At 42.5% G+C, this 12,073-nt stretch overlaps 1 protein-coding gene across 4 annotated transcripts in view; it reads right to left on the bottom strand.

The window, feature by feature from the left end:
* The window catches only part of LOC119646928 (G protein alpha o subunit), a 138,326-nt gene that overhangs the window by 15,629 nt on the left and 110,624 nt on the right, over positions 1–12,073 (bottom strand). Inside the window, exon 1 of one of the 4 annotated variants that reach the window (XM_038047612.1) lies at positions 6,327–6,473. The exons of the other annotated variants lie outside the window; for them this stretch is intronic. The gene's annotated coding sequence lies outside the window, so the exon portion shown is untranslated. Of the gene's footprint in view, positions 1–6,326; positions 6,474–12,073 lie in introns of those variants that run through there. 4 annotated transcript variants of the gene reach the window in all.

Genomic DNA, 12,073 nt, shown 5'->3' with positions numbered 1-12,073 from the left:
TTCAATCTCCAATGTTGAACGTTCGTACTGTATTCAGGAAGGAAGCTAGGTATATTGTTTGATCCAGAGGAATTACATCTTGTCATCGATATAATTTCTTCTTGTTATCGGTGACATTCTTCATTATGCCCTGTCCGGAGAACGTGGAGATGTCCAATGGAGGATAACAAATACTGCTACGCTGATGACATTTATTTGCTCTCACCGGATCAGGCACCTTGGACAAATCGCTCTGGATTTGAAAGAGAGACAAGTAGAGTTAGAGTGAAGATAAACACTAACAAATCCAAGATTCTCAGTTTGTCTGAAGGCGTCGATCAATTTGTATATTTAGGAAGCATAGTTTCTGCCGACTGTGGATTGAACTGGAGGTCGTTCAACAAATTAACCGCGCTAGATTCGCTATTGCTCTGTCTAGAATCTAGAAATACAGTTATTTCAACCCCAAGATCAAGTTGAGATTGTGTCCTTTCTCGGTTGCTATATGGGAGGAGCACATGGAAAGTTACCCCACTGTCAATCAAAAGCGCCAAGTCTTCGTCAATACCTGCCTTCAAAGTCTGCCGTCGAAGTACGTTGGCCTGATATTATTTCAAACGAAAGAACTTGGTCGGTGCACAAGCCTGTCACCCGTGAGCGATGTGATTGGAAGGCAGAAGTGGCAGTGAAAAGGCCACACATTAAGAAGAGGCGAAAATTCCATTGCTAGCTACGCCGTGCGCTGCAATTCCCCACGATAGCCGATTAGTGGGTGCGGACGTCTCGGGAAGTCCTGGGGGGAATTGGGGCGAACTGTGAAAAACGACGCGTAGGTGTGGTTTAAGCGATATATCCCCCCAAGTGGTGAATAACAAGTATATATATTTAATTTGAAGTCGAAAGGGGAGTCCTCCAGGGTCACATCTTGTCATCGACAGATACTGCTCCTTCTCGTTATGGGTGGTAAGGCAAGGTAACGTGTAGAATACACTTTACTTGCCTGGAGAACGTGGAGTGGTTCAATAGACCATGACATCTTTCCCCAAATAACTTCGACATTTACTTGCTCTCTCGCCGAGTCATGGACCTTGGTCAAATGCCTCTGACAATAAACACCAACAAAACTAAAGTTCTCAGTCCGCAAAGTCATCGCACTCCTCCTTTCTTCATTAACGGGGAGAACATCGAGGCTGTTAATCAATTTGTCTATTTTAGTAACGTTGTTGATTAAGGACAGTGGCATCGATCTTAATTTTACCCAACGCATGCTAGATTCGCCTTTACTGTTTTGCCTAAAGTCTGGAAATGCCAACACCTGAACACCAACATTTAATTGAGATTGTCCGGCCGAGTAGTACATTGAAAGTGAGCGCTATTGTTACTTAAAAACTGACTGACCCCGTCATGTCATCGAGATACCCTAGCCCGACACAATCATGAGCTAAGATATGCGTGGACAAGTTGATTAAAAGGTGGAGATGCCAGTAGATAGATGGTGACAACTCCATTGCTAACTATGCGAGATTACTATAACGGTGACCGACCTATGTATTGTTTGAGAAACACATGGCACACAACAGTAGAGGAGTATAGGTTTCTCGTGCAGACTTGAAGGGAGCTCGAATACATTTCGGCGAACCGACAATGGTAGGCGTGGAACCCATTCAAGAGAAATTTGTAACCATATTAACTACCAATTGAAGGACATCGGTCCCGTAGTCTCAACTATCTAAATGCTATGCGTGAAAGAAGAGACGCCCGAAGGTAGCTCAGAAAGGCTCTCTTCAGCGAAGAATCTCTCTCGGGCCGGTTTTTTGCGGTTGGCTCCCTCGTAAGAGTTTCATGGTAGTTGTGGCCATATCGCTGGCAGAGCTCCTTATGTGTGGAGCGTACAGCTCGGACGCCATACCCTTTAGCTGCGGCAGAGGTGTTAGGCTTCGAATCCACTGGAATGAATGCTGAGCCTGCACTCAATATAAAATAGTATCACTGTGGTATTTACAACGGGGTTCTGGTTATGGTCCTATCTGAAGAAGACCGTGGGATTATGTTTTCATGGCAGGTATTTACGTTAAACCTTCTGGATCTTCAATAAAGAATCTGTATGGTGTATTTATTCAGGAGACGTGCTCAGGTTCGCAGAAGGCTGTGTGAGGTATAGATAAGAATTGTTTAGATGCATTGGCTAGAGCAGTGAATTGTCGTCCTCCACCTCTCTACCCTAACATAAAAAATCGGAGTCGTTAGGGACAAGGATCTTCTGTAAGACAGAACATCTAAGGAAAAGCCACAGAGAGTACTTCGATGGTCCCTAATATAAGGATATGTCCGCTATTGAAACAGGTAAAGCTTAAGTATACTAGATGTTTATTCTTATAGAGCAAGGAGGATGTCAGTATTCCGCTGCGAGAGTGTAATTATCCTGAATTTTAGGACTTAAGAATGCTAGGACAACAACTGGCTTCAATAGAATTTGCAAGTTTGAACTTTTACAAAATTTCTGGCGGCCTGGTCTGATTATACTTCAGGTTAAAGTTACATAATTCGGCAACTCCTCACACGACCTCCTCGTGGTGGCCGCTGGAAACCGTCTTCGGGTAGGCCAAGAGTGTGTAGGGCCGGGCTGGGAGTAGGCTCATCCAACTGACGAGGATCTGCTTGTCTGCTGATCATGTGTTAGGAGCAAGTAGATCTGGCGGGGGGATGGACCGAAGCAACAGCCCGGGGATCGTCCTCCCTGCACCGGAGAAGATGCTAATAGGGCCCCAAGCCAAGGTGGAACAGTTTTCGCCGAGGGCTGCGTGTCTTTAGTATGCGAACTCTAAATACATTGGACACCTTCAGTTTTAAATAAGATCCTTGGCCGGGCCAGCCAGGGTGAACATTTTTCCCGGACCACTCGTGGGACCAAGACATGGACTCAATTCCCAAAAAACCAAAAAAAAAAAAACGATGATAGAAGAAGAGGGGGTGATGCCAGGCGCATCATCGGAGAACAAGCTGTTGGCTTCCAGCCAGGAGACAGTAGCGGTCAAGAGCAGTACATTCGGTGCCAGCCGTAGCACCGCTGCACTGAAACCAATCGCAGGGACCTCCCGGAGCGAGGCGGCACACGGACTAGTGGCTTCCAGCCTGGAATCCACTGCCGGCAAGCTGGGTTTAGAGAGTACCAGACATAGTACTTCTAACCCCAAACCGCAGCGCAGACGCTAAGCAACATGCGAAGAAAATTGCGCAGCAGCCGCCAGCCGACGGGCCACGAACTGCGAAGCCCTTCAGCGACGTGGCCAGGAACCACTTACGTGTGGCGCCGGCGGATGGTAATTCTGCTAGCGACAAACTAGCGCCAGAGGTGTGGACCAGTGTTGAGGCTAGGCTGTCGGCCATGTTCTATGAGCATCTCCTGGACACCGAAGGCAAACACGCGAGACTCTTCCGGATGAGATCTGGGAGGAAACCACTTCACCAGAGCTGTGAACAGAGGCACACTCCAGGGTGGCGCCATCTCACCGGTGCTCTGTTTAATAGTAATAGACAAAATTTTACATACATTGGACAGCAGCGGGGTGAAGGTGGTGGCGTATGTCGACGACTTGGTGATATTCGTATCAGGGATGTTGCTATCCATTATGAGCGACATCATGGAAGGAGCGTTGCGAAAGGTGGGCCTGTGGGCCGCAAGATGCGGACTCAGCATAAACCCAACCAAAACGCAACTGATGCTATTCACCACCAAGACAAGGATACCATCTTCCATCTACCACGGGTGAATGAACAAAGATTGGTTCTTTCCTCTAATGTAAAGTAGATTGAACATTGAATATAGAACTGAGGGTTAAGAAGGCCTGTATAGCCTTCTATGCCTGCAAGAGAACCTTTGCAAAGAAATGGGGTCTCCGGCTGAGGATGGTTCTCTGGATGTACACCATTGTAGTGGGCATTCCTCACGGACTATGCCACACGCAAGCTGAACTTTACGAGAAACTTTGCTATGGACTTTCCAACCAGGGCAAAGTGGAAGACCGGCGGCGTGTTGCAAGATTATGACACAGTATTCTTTACGGACGAATCAAAGATGGCCAAAGAGTCGGCACGGGGGTTTTCTCGAATACACATAGTGTATCCAAGTCGCATGGTCTCCCAAGTTTCGCCAATGTATTCCAGGCGGAAGTACTGACGATATTGGAAGTCTGTCGATGGCTGGAGCGAGATCCGGGCATAGAAATATAGAGGGGAATGAGCGGGCTGACGGATTAGCCAGGCGAGGCTCTGCTCTCGGCAATCCTTCGGCGAATACAGTCGGTGTTCGGCTGGCGACTGTCGAGGGCCGAGTCCTAAGATGGCGAAGGCTTACGAGCTGTGCCAAGTCAAGGAGAATTTGGCCCGCTTATAACATAGCCCGATCACGAGAGCTCCTGTGCCAGACACGTGAAAATGCATTCAAGATTACGGCGTTCTGCACGGGGCACTGGCCCATAGGGGACCATGCCGCTACAATTCGCACTGCCAAAGCTGCGGAGAAGGAAGGGATACTCTCATGCACTTTCTCTGCGATTGGCCTGCTCTGGCTAGAGTCAGGCTGCGGACACTGGGTAAACCATTCTTTGGGGACCTCAGAGAGATTTATAGCTGCATGGTGGGAGAGCTGCTTTCTTTCGTGAATGATACGGGCTGGCTCTGAAGATCCGAGCCGGCTGGACTCTGCCTCACTGCTCTCATAACAGTCACGGTCTTAAGAGTTTGTGGGATCAAAACGGTGCACCAAAGTGCTAATTGGCCTCCTCGGAGCGGCCACGGATACCAACCCTACCTATCCTACAAAATTTGTAGTTCTTCCATTTTACATTCAAAATACATAGGTCTCATTGCGCAAAAAGCAAATTCCTATTCAAACTATGACCATAACCAGATAAAAATCCATATTTCTTTTTTACGATTACATGACATCCAAGGCAAATTACCTATAGATACTATTACAAGGTTACTAGGTCAAGAAAGCATCTAAGCAAGCAAATATCATCTAAACTTTCACAAAATCACTTCTCTCCCGAGCTAGTCAGAGGCGTTGATTTACACCCTCAGAAGGTCCATTCCATTCCAGCAAAGTCGCATTCAATCAAAATGTATGACATGATTCAATTGTATGTAAAAAGGAAGCAATAAATTGATACTGAAAAGATCTCACTAACTTCATATGCGAGTATTTGTAACTGAATTTAAGTTTATCTCGTGCTGGCGGAAGTGTTCAATAGAAGTGTAAAGATTAAGCCCGAAAGGGAATTGCACTCAACGCAGGCGTCGTTCAGTAGTGGCGGCCAATGGAAATGTAGTCGTGCAAATTAATTAATGTTATCATGGACAATGGAATAGAGAACAAAGTGGCAAAGATTTAAATGGTCCGTTCGCGTTTTCTGCTGTGTTTAATGGAAAAACATCGTAAATAACATGGGCATTAGGAAATAGGGTGTTATAGAATTCTTTCGGAAGATACATTTGGGGTTTTGTCAGTTGCAGCACGATCATTATGCAATTGATATTCTGATTCGATAATACTTTCTCACAAATGAAGGTGAAGAAATAACTTAAGAGTGTAGGGCTAAATTGCTTCACTTTATGAGGGACGAAAACTGGGGCAAATCTCTTCACTTCTGATATATCCCCAGATTTATATTATAACCCATTAATTACCCATAAAACAGTTAGAAATTATTTTTAGACACTGCAAGATTCATTCCGTTTTCTACTATCATTTCATTAATAACATGGTGACATCATTACAAACCATATCTTTTCGGGAAAGTATGACAAAACACTTTATTATGGCATATCCAGTACACCGTGCCGTATTACGGGTACACCTAGGTACCTTGTAGTCATTTCATGCTCGAAAGGTACGCGGAGAAAAACTTATGTCACACTAGCGAGGTTCAACGTTTTCATGCTAAAGATACATAAAAAGAAATTGTTGCTTTGATTCACTCCACTTCCTTGCTTGTTTCCCACTCGTTCACTTCACCTACGCTAATAATCTGCACAGGTATCTAGTGCGATCCAGTGGATGACAAATGATTTAAGTAATCTTCTGCTTTTGTTATTACATTGTGTTACCTTTGACTACACAACGGATAGTAATTCACTTTCGCTATAGAATATTATTCGCGTTCGCTTTCGGCGGGGGTTGCCAAGAAAGGAAGTTCATAGAAAGCTCCATTGTCTGTTTTAATTTTAGATTCAAGATTGATAGCATATGCGATCGTTAAATAAAAACAAATTACACTTTGTGGGTTCATACTGGATCCATCAGAATAATTTAGTTGATGTCCCTATTTAAAACAATTTATGCTCACATGAGTATAATCACGTTAACGTGGAGTTCTTTATGATACAACCATGCCCTGGAGGATGTTCGTCTGTTCTCTACGCAAAAATTTGAAAGTGTTCCTGGGAGTCAATCTCCTGACGGGGAACCTGCACAACAACACTAATTCCATGCTTTTTACGCTTGCAGTGATAGGTACAAGACCGACTGGAAGCCAGGACTGTGGAAATTGCTATCGTGCGGAAAATGTGAGCTACCTATGAGACCCGGCTAACTTGCCCAGAAAACTCGTTTAACGGTCTTTTAAATTGCTGCAATTCAATAGAAAGTCAGTAATAAAATGCAATTTTGCACAGAACCAGATCGAGTTATGTAACTTTGCTATATTGTCGTGGATAGTTGAGAAAATAAATTGGGACACTTTGGTATTATAGCCTTATTTGATATGAGGTAAATACATCATATTTTACGGAGAATGTTTGGGATACTTCGGTACGAGTTCGAAGTTGAGAAGCTTGGAAGTGGCTCAAATTAAATTAGCAACGTAAAACTGGTATAGGTGGTAGTCGCCTTCCCAGAAATACGATCATTATGAAAAAGTTAAGCAATTAATGAGTGACAAACTAAACGATAAGATGAAGGTATAGCACACTGAACCTGGGTTTGATTGGAGTCATAAAGTTCCCTAAATTAGCATTCCTGGTTTCTTTGCCATTTAACCCGCACAAACTTGATACTCGTAAATCAACAACGCTTTTTCTGAACTTTTTAAAATTACTTTTCTAGGACAAAATGTGACTCTCAATTTATTATCCACACATTAATTTAAACTGTCGGATTGATCATAGCTCTGCGAACTATAAAGTGCTTTACTAGCGCTTCCATATGAAATTGAAAGATTGTTTGCTTGAATACCGATCCCTTTTCCAGAATTTACTTTAATTGACCCTCAAAGAAACACTGAAAGTTTTCAGATCCAAGTAGTCCTTAATTCTATTATGTTCTAATTTTTGCTATGCCACATTACTATAATGGAATACGAGCATTTTCTATGAATTAAATGTAAACCAATTTTTTGTCCTACTTTCCCCAGTCAATCTCCGGATTACACAGAACCCCAGCTTTTCTCCGTTCTCTCACCGATATAGTCATAATTGCGGCAGGTCAACAACGGATTAAAATAAAGTTTTCCCTTAAGGCAGTGGAGTCCTTGGGCATTTTGATTGGCTTGAAGATGTTGTTCAAAGACAGTACCCTATATCGAATCTAAGAATTTAATTGGAATTGCAAGTTTACGTGAAAATTTAAAAAATACAAAAGACAGAATAGGTTCAAGTCTCATAGGTAGCAATATGTAAACAAGAGAGGCTTCTGGATTGATTTTAGGGAGGAAACGTTATCTGACAGTCTTTTAGAATCCTAGACCTGTTAAGGGGAACATGCTTTAGGAGGTCTGAAAAAGGATTTTTGAGAGGGGAAAATCAATTGAGCTCAGCAAAATTTTTTGTATTTTACCGTAGATTTGCAAGGATTTTTTTAACCTTGCAAATCCCCAACCCTTATGAGCTCTCACTAGGGGGACAACCGCAAACAACCGAGCTGAACGCACATACAACAGGAGTTCACCTAAAGTACGTGAATTCAGGGGCTATCCCGGTTCCCATGGTACCAGTATACCCTGGTAAGGTTTCGTGACTTTTGCCACTTCAGATGAGTCCCCGTGCAGACTCGAGTCTGATCGCCCTAATTAGGCCTTTGGAGGATTCGCCTATTGCATCACGGCTGGCAAACCAATGTGATGCAACGTCTCCCCGTGCCACCACTATGGAGGTTCTCCTCAGTCACTTGATTTTGGTTCGGCCGACTGAGTTGCCGCCCCGTCTTCCTCACCGCCACCTCTGAGCACCAGTTGCGCTGACAGGTCGGTAAGCAAAGTATTGTTTTTGTCATTAATGAAACAGAAGTGTTCCATAAGCTGTGTGCGTTCGTTTCGGCTTTTGGCAAGTCGATACAGATCTCTCTCGTCATCCCGAGTATCCAGTTTATCGTAAAGATTTTTGTAATGGTCCGCTCGGATGACAGCGATCGCTTTCTTTGCTTTCCGGTTGGTATTCTTATAAATTTGTCAATTGACCAGCGTTTTATCATCGAGAAACTTGTAGTAGAGGCGGTCCTTTTCATGAACCTTCATTTCAACATCGTCATTCCACAGCCAAGTATCTCGGTTGATGTACCGCTTATCTGGCTTGGTGACCCCGAGGGTTGCAGAGGCCGCTTTGTGGAACGTGTTTTTCATTTGGTTCTACGATTCTTCCACATTCGTAATGATTGGTAATCGCATAAGTGAGATCATTTCTTCTTTCTTTTCACGAAATGGCCACCATTTAATGCACCGCGGGCCAATACGTTCCTCACGCTGTTTTATCGGTGGCTCAATTCGCAGGACGGCAATCAACGGCCGATGTTGAGGTGCGACGGGGAATGGGTTTGCAACAATGATAGTGGTAAAATGTCGATGTCTTATGAGAATATAGTCTATTTGCGTTTTACTGTTCCCACTATAAAATGTAGGAACATGAGAAAATCGCTTGATGAAACATGTATTCATGAGTACAAGGTTATGGGTGTCCGCAAAATCAATTATACCACGCCACACTCGTTGAGCGCTCCAAACCCCTTCCCCCGTCTGCTTTTTCACACACATGACCATTTAGGTCGCCTGCAATGATCATATAGTCATCAGCAGGCACGTTGTCGGTCCTGGCATGGAGAAGTTGCCAGAAGGCATCTTTTTTGGCATCAGGTCAACCTGTCTGTGGTGCGTACGCGGTGAAAAAGTGAGTAGTGCGGTCAGTTGAAATAATGGTGAGCTTCATCAGCCGGTCATCAAATCGTTCGACTTCTTTAATGGCATCATGGAAACCCTCCGAGATGACAATGCCAACACCATATTGAGTGTGTCGGCTACCAAAATAAAGAAGTTTATAGCCATTTTTATTGCGTTCTCACTCTATGTCGCAGCTTTTGGCACTAGTCCATCGGTCTTGCAGAGCGCAGATATCAATGTGGCGTTATATAGGTAAGACAATTTAAAATACATAGACGGATATGGTAGTTAACATGACAAAAGTTTCTCTTAAAACGGGGTTCGGGTGAATACACGGGAGGAGATTTACGATTAACAATATTAAGATAATGGTAATTAAAATGGAACTTATTACCAGAGGCTACGCCCCTGGAATGAACTCAGATATGATCAAGCTGGTCTATCAATACAGAAGTAAATATTAAAGGGACTTGAGAAGGATTTTAACGAGTAATATATTGAATGGCAATGTCTGACGTTCAGAGTCTACCTATTTTTGGAACACGAACTGCACCACAGTGTCTTAACTGGATTGCAGGGAAGCATTTACTTAGTTTATTTTAGTGGGGGGAGCTGGAAATCCAAGCATTCAGGCCTTTCGTTAGGCCGATTGTACTATTCCCAGACATCGTCTATTCAATGGTAGCGCCGCCTCCTCACAGATTATCACCCCAATTTATTTTTTCCATGGGTTACTTTAAGGAACAGTCTATGGCGAAAAAAACCCTACTAGGATTTTCATATTCTTGTTCTTCTTAAGGGGCAACAAAATTGAAAAGTTCTTCCGCAAATATTTTCAAGTTGCCAGTTGAAGGTTATCAGCGTAGGACATGAACGAGGGAATATGTTGACAAAAATGCAGAGCCCTTAAGAACTTCAGAAGAAAAAGAAACAAAACGGAAACCGGACGCTCAGCACTTTAGGTATGTAATGTTTTATAGATTTTTATGTTATAATATCGATGTAATAATATGGTGGTAAATGGTTTCATTTATACAAAGCTGGTAGTGCATATAATTAAGTAAGTCAAACTAATCATTTTAATGTCATACTGATATTCTATCCAAATTTACGGGAAGCAGACAAATTTGGTCCTCTATAACTTTGCCGATAATAGCAATATTTACACCAGACTTTCTAGTGCACTTCCAGCTTGCCTTAAATTGGGGTTCCAGTCCTATATATTAAAATATGCTATTGTTAACTTTATTTAAGCAAATACGGGTATGGGATAATTTTGAGGTCTAGATGTCATATAGAAGCAAAATCGTAATTTTTTCAGATTTTTCGGTTGGATAATTGGGTGAAATAAAAAGCTTTTCTAGAAAGTACTATTGGAAGCCTTTCATTTGATAACGCATAGGCCTACATAAGGCGAAAAAGATTTACACCCCCCTTTGTATGCATGGGACTCCTCTTAAGTTCAACAGAAGTGATGTCATTTGCTACGGCTGGCGTTGAGGTTTACATTTCCAACTTTTCCTCTGAATTTCGTGTCAGACAGTGAATAGGTTTTTATAAAGTTTTGTTTTCTATAAAAACTTAACACAGGGATCTACAAAAGATAGATAATGCAGGAATGACTAGAACAGTAGGAGAATATCTATTTGAGTATTGATTGATGTGTAAAATCGTTCGCGAAATTTATGGAGCTGCATTTATGAAACCAGAGCAGTTTGAGATCTCAAATTATGGGCGAAGAATGAAGGAAACTGGGGAAAAGACTAAATAAAATAGTGTCAAGAGCTTTATCGCACGTTCAGACAGCTAGGCTGCAATCTCAATTGATTGCTATCTAGGTTAAGTTAATATAATCGAAGTTGGCCTTTCAAACATTAAACTGAGCCAACTTGCGGACAACGCGGATTTCTGACCAATAGATTTGCGTATCGATATCGAGAGCTAGATGATAACATTAAATTTTACATAGGGAGATGTAAAAGAGAATAGGGAGTCGCGACGCCTAAACAGGTTGAAAAGAATGTGGATATTTATGAAAGAGGAAAAAAAGAGAGAGGAGTGACCTTATTAAAAAAAAATGTAGTAAACTAGGATGATTCGACCGGTTGAACATGGATAGGTTGAAACTATCATAAAGAATGAAAGGGATTGAGGAAAATATTGCAGTTAAGTCGTGAGATAAGCGTTCGATATTATTCATATGAAGGCAACTCACAGGAAAAGAAGAACAGATAAGATGGAGAAAGGCCTAAAGTAATAGAATCAAAGGGGAAAGAAAATCAGTAATGATGAAAAAGAGCGAATATCCTTGCGTTACTTATATACTACTGTGATCAAAATATCCTTCACAATAGTTTGGGCGGAGCCAAATGAAAGTCCAACATTGTCAACGAGGACTCTTTGATTTTTTGGATGTGGCCCTCGTCGGTAGACGTTGATGGTCGCCCAGAGCGTGGTTCGTCTTCAACGTGTTCTCGATCCGCTTTGAACTCGTTGTACCACTTATAAAAATCTTTTGTGCCATAGTTTGATCACCAAAGGCCTTCCGCAACATTTCCAACGTACCCGCACGAGAATATTCGTTCCCCAAACAAAATTTGATGCAAATCCTTTGCTCAATAAAATCACCCATTGTAAAAATCGAAAAATTCACTTTTGGTTATTTACAAAAACACGTGTAACTAGGAGATAATTAAACCTTTTGACAAACAGACGCCTGGCAAAGGTTATAAATAGTCCTACCACCCCAGGAAAAAAAATTGACTTGCCTCCTTATTCCCGGGAGTTTTAAATGACAATTTCACCTTACTTTTTGATCACAGTAGAATGTAATTGTCCGACCGTTTCGTACATAAGACGAAGATACCTTGGTAGAATGAAAAAATCTACATGTTCCTCACCTTTAATAGTGCATATAGGAAAAGGTCTAAACAGACGCACTGAGCGAT

The sequence above is a fragment of the Hermetia illucens genome, chromosome 1 (assembly GCF_905115235.1).
Source record: "Hermetia illucens chromosome 1, iHerIll2.2.curated.20191125, whole genome shotgun sequence".
Lineage (NCBI taxonomy): Eukaryota > Metazoa > Arthropoda > Insecta > Diptera > Stratiomyidae > Hermetia > Hermetia illucens.
This window is presented reverse-complemented; position numbering and strand designations above follow the sequence as displayed.